The sequence below is a fragment of the Carica papaya genome, chromosome 5 (genome assembly GCF_054855325.1).
Source record: "Carica papaya isolate Zhongbai chromosome 5, ASM5485532v1, whole genome shotgun sequence".
NCBI classification, from domain to species: domain Eukaryota; kingdom Viridiplantae; phylum Streptophyta; class Magnoliopsida; order Brassicales; family Caricaceae; genus Carica; species Carica papaya.
Genome location: NC_142313.1, coordinates 23,705,425 through 23,717,856, shown reverse-complemented (window position 1 = coordinate 23,717,856; position 12,432 = coordinate 23,705,425). Strand labels below are relative to the sequence as shown.

Here is a 12,432-nt window from a genome sequence, read left to right as displayed (position 1 = left end):
CGAATGAAACATGAGCGATCATACCAGAACTAATGCAACGGATTCTATCAGAACTCCGCAAGCTAAGGGTGCTTGGGCGAGAGTAGTTCTAGGACGGGTGACCTCCTGCGAAGTCCTTATATTTCACCCATTTTCTTTGGAAGTCCTCGTGTTACACCCATTTTTTTGCAGATGATTCTTTCGACGTCATGTGCGACTTGAATTATGGTCTGCAAATTTATTTGCAACTGTGAGTCACGGCACCGTGGCATTTTACTTGATATTTGAACGAGAACGGGATGTGCAGTGCACACGCACAAGGAAACAAATGACGGGAGGGGGAAGAAAGGAGAAGGAGTATATGTATTTGCAGCGCAAAATTAAACAATTGCGATCATACCAGCACTAATGTCCCGGATCCCATCAGAACTCCGCAGTTAAGGGTGCTTGGGCGATGGTACTATTAGGATGGGTGACCTCCTGCGAAATCCTTATATTTTACCCATTTTCTTGGGAAGTTCTCGTGTTGCACCCATTTTTTTACAGATGATTCTTTCGACGTTGCGCGTGACTTGAACTATGGTCCACAGGTTTATTCGCAAATTTGAGTCACAGTGCCGTGGCATTTTACTTGATATTTGAACGAGAACGGGATGTGCAGTGCACACGCACAAGGAAACAAATGACGGGAGGGGGAAGAAAAGAGAAGGAGTGTATATATTTGTAGCGCGAAATGAAACAGGTGCGATCATATCAGCACTAAAACACCGGATCCCATCAGAACTCCGCAGTTAAGTGTGCTTGGGTGAGAGTAGTACTCGGATGGGTGTCCTCTTGGGAAGTCCTCGTGTTGCACCCATTTTTTTTCGAATGGGTCGTTCGACGTTACGCGCAAATGGAATTATGAACAGCTGGTTCATTCGCAAAGGTGAGTCACGGTGCCGGGGCATTTTACTTGATATTAGAACGAGAATGAGAGATGCAGAGTGCACGCACAAGGAAACAAATGACGGGAGGGGGGATGGAAGAAGAAAGAGTGTGTGTATTTGCAGCGCAGAATGAAACATGACCGATCATACCAGCACTAATGCAACAGATTCTATCAGAACTCGGCAAATTAAGGGTGCTTGGGCGATAGTAGTACTAGGATGGGTGACCTCCTGCGAAGTCCTTATATTTCACCCATTTTCTTGGGAAGTTCTCGTGTTGCACCCATTTTTTTTTCCAGATAGTTCGTTCGACGTTACGCGCGACTGGAACTATGGTCCGCTAGTTTATATGCTAATGTGAGTCACGGCGCCGTGGCATTTTACTTGATATTTAAACGAGAACTGGAGGTGCAGTGCGCATGCACAAGGAAACGAATGACAGGAGGGGGAAGAAAGGAGAATGAGTGTATGTATTTGCGCAAAAATTAAACAGGTGCGATCATACCAGCACTAATGCACCGGATCCCATCAGAACTCCGTATTTATGTGTACTTGGGCGAGAGTAGTACTCGGATGGGTGACCTCCTGGGAAGTCCTCCTGTTGCACCCATTTTTTTTCGGATGGGTCGTTCGACGTTACGCGCGAATGGAATTATGAACCACTGGTTCATTCGCGAAGGTTAGTCACGGTGCCACGGCATTTTACTTGATATTAGAATGCAAAGGAGAGATGCAGAGTGCACGCACAAGGAAACAAATGACGGGAGGGGGGATGGAAGGAGAAAGAGTGTATGTATTTGCCACGGAGAATGAAACATGAGCGATCATACCAGCACTAATGCGACGGATTCTATCAGAACTCCGCAAGTTAAGGGTTCTTGGGCGAGAGTAGTACTAGTATGGGTGACCTCCTGCAAAGTCCTTATATTTCACCCATTTTCTTTGGAATTCCTCGTGTTGTACCCATTTTTTTGCAGATGATTCTCTCGACGTTATATGCAATTTGAATTATGGTCCGCAGGTCTATTCGCAAATGTGAGTCATGGTGCCGTGGCATTTTACTTGATATTAGTACGAGAATGGGAGGTTCAGTGCGCACGCACAAGGAAACAAATGACGGGAGGGGGAAGAAAGGAGAAGGAGTGTATGTATTTGCAGCGTGAAATTAAACAGGTGCGATCATACCAGCACTATTGCACCAGATCCCATCAGAACTCTGCAGTTAAGTGTGCTTGGGCGAGAGTAGCACTCGGATGGGTGAACTCCTGGGAAGTCCTCGTGTCGCACTAATTTTTTTTCAGACCGGTCGTTCGACATTACCCGCGACTAGAACTATTGTCCGTTGGTTTATACGCAAATGTGAGTCAAGAAGCAGGGGCATTTTAATCAATATTAGAACGAGAAGGAGAGGTGTAGTGTGAATGCACAAGAAAACAAATGATGGGAGGGGGGAGGGAAGGAGAAGGAGTGTATGTATTTTCAGCACGAAATGAAACACGTGCGATAATACCAGCACAAATACACCGGATCCCATCAGAACTCCGCAGTTAAGTGTGCTTTGACGAAAGTAGTACAAGGATGGGTTACCTCCTGGGAAGTTCTCGTGTTGCACTCGTTTTTGTTTTTCAGATGGGTCGTTCGACGTTACACGCGACTGGAATTATGGTCCGCTGGTTTATACGCAAATGTGAGTAAAGACGCAGGGGCATTTAATTGATATTAGAACGAGAAAGAATAGTTGAAGTGTGAACGCACCAGGAAACAAATGAACGGAGGGGGAAGAAATGAGAAGGAGTGTATGTCTTTGCAGCGCAAAATAAAACAAGTGCTATCATACCAGCACTAATGCAACGGATTCTATGAGAACTCCGCAAGTTAAGGGTTCTTGGGCGAGAGTAGTACTAGGATGGGTGACCTCCTGCGAAGTCCTTATATTTCACCCATTTTCTTTGGAAGTCCTCGTGTTGCACCCATTTTTATGCAGATGATTCTTTCGACGTTACGCGCGACTTGAATTATAGTCCGCAGTTTTATTCGCAAATGTGAGTCACGGCGCCGTGGCATATTACTTGATATTATAACGAAAACAGGAGGTGCAGTGCGCACGCACAAAGAAACAAATGACAGGAGGGGGAAGAAAGGAGAAAGAGTGTAAGTATTTGCAGCGCGAAATTAAACAGGTGCGATCATACCAGTACTAATGCACCAGATCCCATTAGAACTCCGTAGTTAAGTGTGCTTTGGCGAGAGTAATACTCGAATGGGTGACCTCCTGGGAAGTACTCGTGTTGAACCCATTCTTTTTCGGATAGGTCGTTCGACGTTACACGCAAATGGAATTATGAACCGCTGGTTCATTCGCAAAGGTGAGTCACGGTGGCGGGACATTTTAATTGATATTAGAACGAGAAGGAGAGATGCAGAGTGCACGCACAAGGAAACAAATGACGGGAGGGGGGATGAAAGGAGAAAGAGTGTATGAATTTGCAGCGCAGAATGAAACATGAGCGATCATACCAGCACTAATGCAACGGATTCTATCAGAACTCCGCAGTTAAGGGTGCTTGGGCGAGAATAGTACTAGGTTGGGTGACCTCCTTCGAAGTCCTTATATTTCACCCATTTTCTTTGGAAGTCCTCGTGTTGCACCCATTTTTATGCAGATGATTCTTTCGACGTTACGCGTGACTTGAATTATGGTCCGTAGGCTTATTCGCAAATGTGAGTCACGGTGCCATGGCATTTTACTTGATATTAGAACGAGAACGGGAGGTGCAGTGCGCACGCACAAGGAAACAAATGACGGGAGGGGGAAGGAAGGAGGAGTGTATGTATTTGCAGCGCGAAATTAAACAGGTGCGATCATACCAGCACTAACGCACCGGATCCCATCTTAACTCCGTAGTTAAGTGTGCTTGGGCGAGAGTAGTACTCGGATGAGTGACCTCTAGGGAAGTCCTAGTGTCGGACGAATTTTTTTTTAAAAGGGTCGTTCGACGTTACGCGTGCCTGGAACTATTTTTCGCTGGTTTATACGCAAATGTGAGTCAAGAAGAAAGGGCATTTTAATCGATATTAGAACGAGAAGGAGAGGTACAGTGCGCACGCACAAGGAAACAAATGACGGAAGGGGAAAGAAAGGAGAAGGAATGTATGTATTTACAGCGCGAAATGAAACAGGTGCGATCATACCAGCACAAATGCACCGGATCCCATCAGAACTCCGCAGTTAAGTGTGCTTTGGCGAAAGTAGTACAAGGATGGGTTACCTCCTGGGAAGTCCTCGTATCGCCCAAATTTTTTTTAAGACGGGTCGTTCGACGTTACGCGCGACTGGAACTATGGTCCGCTGGTTTATACGTAAATGTTAGTCAAGAAGCATGGGCATTTTAATCGATATTAGAACGAGAATGAGAGGTGCAGTTTGAACGCAAATGGAAACAAATGATGGGAGAGGGGAGGGAAGGTGAAGGAGTGTACGTATTTGCAGTGCAAAATGAAACATGAGCGATCATACCAGCACTAATGCAACGGATTCTATCAGAACTCTGCAAGTTTAGGGTGCTTGGGAGAGAGTAGTACTAGGATGGGTGACCTCCTGCGAAGTTCTCGTGTTGCACCTATTTTTTTTTTCAGATGGGTCGTTCGACGTTACGTACGACTGGAACTATGGTCCGCTGGTTTATACGCAAATGTGAGTCAAGACGCAGGGGCATTTTAATTGATATTAGAACGAGAAGGAGAGGTGAAGTGTGAACGTACCAGGAAACAAATGACGGGAGGGGGAAGAAAGTAGAAGGAGTGTATGTATTTGCAGCGTGAAATGAAACAGCTGCGATCATACCAACACAAATTCACCGGATCCCACTAGAACTCCGCAGTTAGGTGTGCTTGGGTGAGAGTAGTACTTTAATGGGTGACCTCTTGGGAAGTCCTCGTGTTGCACCCATATTTTTTCGGATTGGTCGTTCGACGTTACGTGCAAATGGAATTATGAACCGCTGGTTCATTCGTAAAGGTGAGTTACGGTGCTGGGGCATTTTAGTTGATATTAGAACGAGAAGGAGAGATGCAGAGTGGACACACAAGGAAATAAATGACGGGAGGGGGGATGGAATGAGAAAGAATGTATGTATTTGCAGCGCAGAATGAAACATGAGCGATCATACCAGCACTAATGCAACGGATTCTATCATAACTCCGCAAGTCAAGGGTGCTTGGGAGAGAGTAGTACTAGGATGAGTGACCTCCTGCGAAGTTTTTTAAGACGGGTCGTTCGACGTTACGCGCGACTGGAACTATGGTCCGCTGGTTTATACGCAAATGTTAGTCAAGAAGCATGGGCATTTTAATCGATATTAGAACGAGAATGAGAGGTGCAGTTTGAACGCAAATGGAAACAAATGATGGGAGAGGGGAGGGAAGGTGAAGGAGTGTACGTATTTGCAGTGCAAAATGAAACATGAGCGATCATACCAGCACTAATACAACGGATTCTATCAGAACTCTGCAAGTTTAGGGTGCTTGGGAGAGAGTAGTACTAGGATGGGTGACCTCCTGCGAAGTTCTCGTGTTGCACCTATTTTTTTTTTCAGATGGGTCGTTCGACGTTACGTACGACTGGAACTATGGTCCGCTGGTTTATACGCAAATGTGAGTCAAGACGCAGGGGCATTTTAATTGATATTAGAACGAGAAGGAGAGGTGAAGTGTGAACGTACCAGGAAACAAATGACGGGAGGGGGAAGAAAGTAGAAGGAGTGTATGTATTTGCAGCGTGAAATGAAACAGCTGCGATCATACCAACACTAATTCACCGGATCCCACTAGAACTCCGCAGTTAGGTGTGCTTGGGTGAGAGTAGTACTTTAATGGGTGACCTCTTGGGAAGTCCTCGTGTTGCACCCATATTTTTTCGGATTGGTCGTTCGACGTTACGTGCAAATGGAATTATGAACCGCTGGTTCATTCGTAAAGGTGAGTTACGGTGCTGGGGCATTTTAGTTGATATTAGAACGAGAAGGAGAGATGCAGAGTGGACACACAAGGAAATAAATGACGGGAGGGGGGATGGAATGAGAAAGAATGTATGTATTTGCAGCGCAGAATGAAACATGAGCGATCATACCAGCACTAATGCAACGGATTCTATCATAACTCCGCAAGTCAAGGGTGCTTGGGAGAGAGTAGTACTAGGATGAGTGACCTCCTGCGAAGTTTTTTAAGACGGGTCGTTCGACGTTACGCGCGACTGGAACTATGGTCCGCTGGTTTATACGCAAATGTTAGTCAAGAAGCATGGGCATTTTAATCGATATTAGAACGAGAATGAGAGGTGCAGTTTGAACGCAAATGGAAACAAATGATGGGAGAGGGGAGGGAAGGTGAAGGAGTGTACGTATTTGCAGTGCAAAATGAAACATGAGCGATCATACCAGCACTAATACAACGGATTCTATCAGAACTCTGCAAGTTTAGGGTGCTTGGGAGAGAGTAGTACTAGGATGGGTGACCTCCTGCGAAGTTCTCGTGTTGCACCTTTTTTTTTTTCAGATGGGTCGTTCGACGTTACGTACGACTGGAACTATGGTCCGCTGGTTTATACGCAAATGTGAGTCAAGACGCAGGGGCATTTTAATTGATATTAGAACGAGAAGGAGAGGTGAAGTGTGAACGTACCAGGAAACAAATGACGGGAGGGGGAAGAAAGTAGAAGGAGTGTATGTATTTGCAGCGTGAAATGAAACAGCTGCGATCATACCAACACTAATTCACCGGATCCCACTAGAACTCCGCAGTTAGGTGTGCTTGGGTGAGAGTAGTACTTTAATGGGTGACCTCTTGGGAAGTCCTCGTGTTGCACCCATATTTTTTCGGATTGGTCGTTCGACGTTACGTGCAAATGGAATTATGAACCGCTGGTTCATTCGCAAAGGTGAGTTACGGTGCTGGGGCATTTTAGTTGATATTAGAACGAGAAGGAGAGATGCAGAGTGGACACACAAGGAAATAAATGACGGGAGGGGGGATGGAATGAGAAAGAATGTATGTATTTGCAGCGCAGAATGAAACATGAGCGATCATACCAGCACTAATGCAACGGATTCTATCATAACTCCGCAAGTCAAGGGTGCTTGGGAGAGAGTAGTACTAGGATGAGTGACCTCCTGCGAAGTCTTTATATTTCACCCATTTTCTTTAGAAATCCTCGTGTTGCACCCATTCTTTTGCAGATGATTCTTTCGACGTTATGCACGACTTGAATTATGGTCTGCAAGTCTATTCGTAAATGTGAGTCACGGCGACGTGGCATTTTACTTGATATTTGAACGAGAACGGGAGGTGCAGTGCGCACGCAAAAGGAAACAAATGACGGGAGGGGGAAGAAAGGAGAAGTAGTGTATGTAATCGCAGCTCGAAATTAAGAAGGTGCGATCATACAAGAACTAATGCACCGGATCCCATCAGAACTCCGCAGTTAAGTGTGCTTGAGCGAGAGTAGTACTCGGATGGGTGACCTCTTGGGAAGTTCTCGAGTTTCACCCATTTTTTTTTTCAGATGGGTCGTTCGACGTTACGCGCGACTGGAACTATGGTCCGCTGGTTTATACGCAAATGTGAGTCAAGACACAGGGGCATTTTAATTGATATTAGAACGAGAAGGAGAGGTGAAGTGTGAACGCACCAAGAAACAAATGATGGGAGGGGGACGGAAGGAGAAGGAGTGTATGTATTTGCAGCGCCAAATGAAGCAGGCACGATCATACTAGTACTAATGCACCGGATCCCATCAGAACTCCGCAGTTAAGTGTGCTCTGGCGAGAGTAGTACTCGGATGGGTGACGTCCCCGGAAGTCCTCGTGTTGCACCCATTTTTTTCGGATGGGTCGTTCGACGTTACGATGCCGGGGCATTTTACTTGATATTAGAACGAGAAGTTGAGATGCAAAGTGGACGCACAATGACACAAATGTTTGGTGGGGGATGGAAGGAGAAAGAGTGTATGTATTTGTAGCGCAGAATGAAACATGAGCGATCATACCAGCACTAATGCAACGGATTTTATAAGAACTCCGCAAGTTAAGGGTACTTGGGCGAGAGTAGTACTAGGATGGATGACCTCCTTCGAAGTCCTTATATTTCACCCATTTTCTCAGGAAGTCCTCGTGTTGCACCCATTTTTTTGTAGATGATTCTTTCAACGTTACGCGTGAATTGAATTATGGTCCGCAGATTTATTCGCAAATGTGAGTCACGACGCCGAGGCATTTTACTTGATATTTGAACGAGAACGGGAGGTGCAGTGCCCACACACAAGGAAACAAATGACGGGAGGGTGAAGATAGGAGAAGGAGTGTATGTATTTACAGCGCAAAATTAAACAGGTGCAATCATACCAGCATTAATACACCGGATCCCATTAGAACTCCGTCGTTAAGTGTGCTTGGGCGAGAGTAGTGCTCGGATGGGTGACCTCCTGGGAAGTCCTAGTGTCGCACCAATTTTTTTTCAGACGGGTCGTTCGACGTTACGCGCGACTGGAAGTATGCTCCGCTGGTTTATACGCAAATGTGAGTCAAGAAGCAGGGGCATTTTAATCGATATTAGAAGGAGAAGGAGAGGTGCAGTGTGAATGCACAAGGAAACAAATGATGGGAGGGGGGAGGGAAGGAGAAGGAGTGTATGTATTTTCTACACCAAATGAAACAGGTGAGATCATACCAGCACAAATGCACCGGATCCCACCAGAACTTCGCAGTTAAGTATGCATTGGCGAAAGTAGTACAAGGATGGGTTACCTTCTGGGAAGTTTTCGTGTTGCACCCATTTTTTTTTCAGATGGGTCGTTCGACATTACGCGCGACTGGAACTATGGTCCGCTGGTTTATACGCAAATGTGAGTCAAGACGCAGAGACATTTTAATTGATATTAGAACGAGAAGGAAATGTGAAGTGTGAACACACCAGGAAACAAATGACGGGAGGGGGAAGAAAGGAGAATGAGTGTATGTATTTGCAGCGCGAAATGAAACTGGTGCGATCATACCAGCACTAATGCATCGGATTCCATCAGAACTCCGTAGTTAAGTGTGCTTTGGCGAGAGTAGTACTCAGATGGGTGACTTCCTGAGAAGTCCTCGTGTTGAACCCATTTTTTTCGGATGGGTCGTTCGACGTTATGTCCAAATGGAATTATGAACTGCTGGTTCATTCGCAAAGGTGAGTCACAGTGCCGGGGCATTTTACTTGATATTAGAAGAAGAAGGAGAGATGCAGAGTGCAAGCACAAGGAAACAAATGACGAGAGGGGGGATGGAAGGAGAAAGAGTGTATGTATTTGCAGCGCAGAATGAAACATGAGGGATCATACCAGCACTAATGCAACAGATTCTATCAGAACTCCGCAGTTAAGGGTGCTTGGGCGAGGGTTGAACTAGGATGGGTGACCACCAGCGAAGTCCTTATATTTCACCCATCTTTTTGGGAAGTTCTCGTGTTGCACCCATTTTTTTGCAGATGATTCTTTCGACGTTACGCGAGACTTGAATTATTGTCTGTAGGTTTATTCGCAAATGTGAGTCACGGCGCCGTGACATTTTTCTTGATATTTGAACGAGAACGAGAGGTGCAGTGCGCACGCACAAGGAAACAAATGACAGGAGGGGGAAGAAAGGAGAAGGAGCGCATGTATTTGCAGCGCAAAATTAACCAGGTGAGATAATACCAGCACTAAAGCACCGGATCCCATCAGAACTCCGCAGTTAAGTGTGCTTGGGCGAGAGTAGTACTCGGATGGGTGACCTCTTAGGAAGACCTTGTGTGGCACAAATTTTTTTTAGACGAGTCGTTCGACGTTACGCGCTACTGGAGCTATGGTCCGCTGGTTTATACGCAAATGTGAGTCAAGAAGCAGGGGCATTTTAATCGATATTAGAACGAGAAGGAGAGATGCAGTATGAACGCACAAGGAAACAAATTATGGGAGGGGGGAAGGAAGAAGAAGGAGTGTATGTATTTTAAGCACGAAATGAAACAGGTGCGATCATACCAGCACAAATGCACCGGATCCCATAAGAGCTCCGCAGTTAAGTGTGCTTTGTCGAAAGTAGTACAAGGATGGGTTACCTCCTGGGAAGTTCTCGTGTTGCACCCTTTTATTTTTTTCAGATGGGTGGTTCAACGTTTTACGCGACTGGAATTATGGTCCGCTGGTTTATATGCAAATGTGAATGAAGACGCAAGGGCATTTAAATTGATATTAGAACGAGAAGGAGAGGTGAAGTCTGAACGCACCAGGAAACAAATGACGGGAGGGGGAAGAAAGGAGAAGGAGTGTATGTATTTGCAGCGCGAAATGACACAGGTGCAATCATGCCAGCACTAATGCATCGAATCCCATCAGAACTTGCAGTTAAGTGTACTTGGGCGAGAGTAGTACTCGGATGGGCGACCTCTTGGGAAATCCTCGTTTTGCACCCATTTTTTTTCGGATGGGTTGTTCGACGTTACGCGCGAATGGAATTATGAACCACTGTTCATTTGCAAAGGTGACTCACATTGCTCGGGCATTTTACTTGATATTAGAACGAGAATGAGAGATGCAGAGTGCACGCACAAGGAAACAAATGACGAGAGGGGGGATAAAAGGAGAAAGAGTGTATGTATTTACAGCGCAGAATGAAACATGAGCGATCATACCAGCACTAATGCAACGGATTCTATCAGAACTCTGCAAATTAAGGGTGCTTGAGCGAGAGTACAACTAGGATGGGTGAGCTCCTGCGAAGTCCTTATATTTCACCCATTTTCTTGAGAAGTCCTCGTGTTGCACCCATTTTTTTGCAGACGATTCTTTCAATGTTACGCGCGACTTGAATTATGGTCCGCAGGTTTATTCGTAAATGTGAGTCACGGCGCCGTGGCATTTTACTTGATATTTGAATGTGAACGGGAGGTGCAGTGCGCACGCACAAGGAAACAAATGACGGGAGGGGGAATAAAGGAGAAGGAGTGTATGTATTTGCAGCGCGAAATTAGAGAGGTGCGATCATACCAGCACTAATGCACCGAATCGTATCAGAACTCCGCAGTTAAGTGTGCTTGGGCGAGAGTAGTACTCGGATGGGTGACCTCTTGGGAAGTCCTCGTGTCGCGCTAATTTTTTTTCAAACGGGTCGTTCGATGTTACGCGCGACTAGAACTAGGGTCCGTTGGTTAATACGCAAATGTGAGTGAATAAGCAGGGGCATTTTAATCGATATTAGAACGAGAAGGAGAGGTTCAGTGTTAACACACAAGGAAACAAATGAAGGGAGGGGGGAGGAAAGGAGAAGGAGTGTATGTATTTTCAGCACGAAATAAAACAGGTGCGATCATACCAGCACAATTGCACCAGATCCCATCAGAACTCCGCAGTTAAGTGTGCTTTAGCGAAAGTAGTACAAGGATGGTTTACCACCTGGGAAGTTCTCGTGTTGCGCCCATTTTTTTTTCAGATGGGTCATTCGACTTTACGCGTGACTGGAACTATGGTCCGCTGGTTTAAATGCAAATGTGAGTCAAGACGCATGGGCATTTTAATTGATATTAGAACGAGAACGGGAGGTGAAGTGTGAACGCACCAGGAAACAAATGACGGGATGGGGAAGAAAGGAGAAGGAGTGTATGTATTTGCAGCGCCCAATTAAACAGGTGTCTTTATACCAGCACTAATGCACCGGATCCCATGAGAACTCTGCAGTTAAGTTTGCTTGGGCGAGAGTAGTACTCAGTTGGTTGACCACTTGGGAAGTCTTCATGTCGCACCAATTTTTTTTTAGACGGGTCATTCGACGTCACGCGCGACTAGAACTATGGTCCGCTGGTTTATACACAAATGTGAGTCAAGAAGCAGGGGCATTTTAATCGATATTAGAACGAGAATGAGAGGTGTAGTGTGAACGCACAAGGAAATAAATGATGGGAGGGGGGATGGAAGGAGAAGGAGTGTATGTATTTTTAGCACGAAAAGAAATTGGTGCGATCATACTAGCACAAATGCACCGGATCCCATCAGAATTCCGCAGTTAAGTGTTCTTTAGCGAAAGTAGTACAAGGATGGGTTACCTCCTGGAAAGTTCTCGTATTGCACCCATTTTTTTTTTTCAGATGGGTCGTTCGACGTTACGCGGGACTGAAACTATGGTCCGCTGGTTTATACGCAAATGTGAGTCAAGATGCAGGGGCATTTTAATTGATATTAGAACGAAAAGGAGAGGGGAAGTGTGAACGCACCGGGAAACAAATGACGGGAGGGGAAAGAAACAAGAAGGAGTGTATGTATTTACAGCGCGAAATGAAACTAGTGCGATCATACCAGCACTAATCCACCAGGTCCCATAAGAACTCCGCAGTTAAGTGTGTGCTTGGGCGAGAGTATTACTCGGATGGGTGACCTCCTGGGAAGTCCTCGTGTTACACCCATCTTTTTTCGGATGGGTCGTTCGACATTACGCACGATTGGAATTATGAACCGCTGGTTTAT

The 12,432-nt window shown here is 45.7% G+C and overlaps 23 pseudogenes; all 23 read left to right on the top strand.

Moving 5' to 3' along the window:
• The first annotated feature begins 719 nt into the window (after positions 1-719).
• On the top strand, positions 720-838 carry LOC148256115 (5S ribosomal RNA; annotated as a pseudogene).
• Positions 839-1,399: 561 nt separating this feature from the next.
• On the top strand, positions 1,400-1,518 carry LOC148256114 (5S ribosomal RNA; annotated as a pseudogene).
• A 561-nt stretch (positions 1,519-2,079) lies between these two features.
• Positions 2,080-2,198, top strand: LOC148256113 (5S ribosomal RNA; annotated as a pseudogene).
• A 206-nt stretch (positions 2,199-2,404) lies between these two features.
• LOC148256112 (5S ribosomal RNA) lies at positions 2,405-2,523 on the top strand (annotated as a pseudogene).
• Positions 2,524-3,086: 563 nt separating this feature from the next.
• Positions 3,087-3,205, top strand: LOC148256111 (5S ribosomal RNA; annotated as a pseudogene).
• A 557-nt stretch (positions 3,206-3,762) lies between these two features.
• LOC148256110 (5S ribosomal RNA) lies at positions 3,763-3,881 on the top strand (annotated as a pseudogene).
• A 205-nt stretch (positions 3,882-4,086) lies between these two features.
• On the top strand, positions 4,087-4,205 carry LOC148256109 (5S ribosomal RNA; annotated as a pseudogene).
• Positions 4,206-4,738: 533 nt separating this feature from the next.
• On the top strand, positions 4,739-4,857 carry LOC148256108 (5S ribosomal RNA; annotated as a pseudogene).
• An 840-nt stretch (positions 4,858-5,697) lies between these two features.
• LOC148256107 (5S ribosomal RNA) lies at positions 5,698-5,816 on the top strand (annotated as a pseudogene).
• A 513-nt stretch (positions 5,817-6,329) lies between these two features.
• On the top strand, positions 6,330-6,449 carry LOC148256106 (5S ribosomal RNA; annotated as a pseudogene).
• Positions 6,450-6,655: 206 nt separating this feature from the next.
• LOC148256105 (5S ribosomal RNA) lies at positions 6,656-6,774 on the top strand (annotated as a pseudogene).
• A 561-nt stretch (positions 6,775-7,335) lies between these two features.
• LOC148256104 (5S ribosomal RNA) lies at positions 7,336-7,454 on the top strand (annotated as a pseudogene).
• A 207-nt stretch (positions 7,455-7,661) lies between these two features.
• On the top strand, positions 7,662-7,780 carry LOC148256103 (5S ribosomal RNA; annotated as a pseudogene).
• A 511-nt stretch (positions 7,781-8,291) lies between these two features.
• On the top strand, positions 8,292-8,410 carry LOC148256102 (5S ribosomal RNA; annotated as a pseudogene).
• A 206-nt stretch (positions 8,411-8,616) lies between these two features.
• LOC148256101 (5S ribosomal RNA) lies at positions 8,617-8,735 on the top strand (annotated as a pseudogene).
• Positions 8,736-8,941: 206 nt separating this feature from the next.
• LOC148256100 (5S ribosomal RNA) lies at positions 8,942-9,060 on the top strand (annotated as a pseudogene).
• A 559-nt stretch (positions 9,061-9,619) lies between these two features.
• Positions 9,620-9,738, top strand: LOC148256099 (5S ribosomal RNA; annotated as a pseudogene).
• Positions 9,739-9,943: 205 nt separating this feature from the next.
• Positions 9,944-10,062, top strand: LOC148256098 (5S ribosomal RNA; annotated as a pseudogene).
• A 208-nt stretch (positions 10,063-10,270) lies between these two features.
• On the top strand, positions 10,271-10,388 carry LOC148256097 (5S ribosomal RNA; annotated as a pseudogene).
• Positions 10,389-10,948: 560 nt separating this feature from the next.
• LOC148256096 (5S ribosomal RNA) lies at positions 10,949-11,067 on the top strand (annotated as a pseudogene).
• Positions 11,068-11,273: 206 nt separating this feature from the next.
• LOC148256095 (5S ribosomal RNA) lies at positions 11,274-11,392 on the top strand (annotated as a pseudogene).
• A 531-nt stretch (positions 11,393-11,923) lies between these two features.
• On the top strand, positions 11,924-12,042 carry LOC148256094 (5S ribosomal RNA; annotated as a pseudogene).
• Positions 12,043-12,250: 208 nt separating this feature from the next.
• On the top strand, positions 12,251-12,371 carry LOC148256093 (5S ribosomal RNA; annotated as a pseudogene).
• Positions 12,372-12,432: the final 61 nt, after the last annotated feature.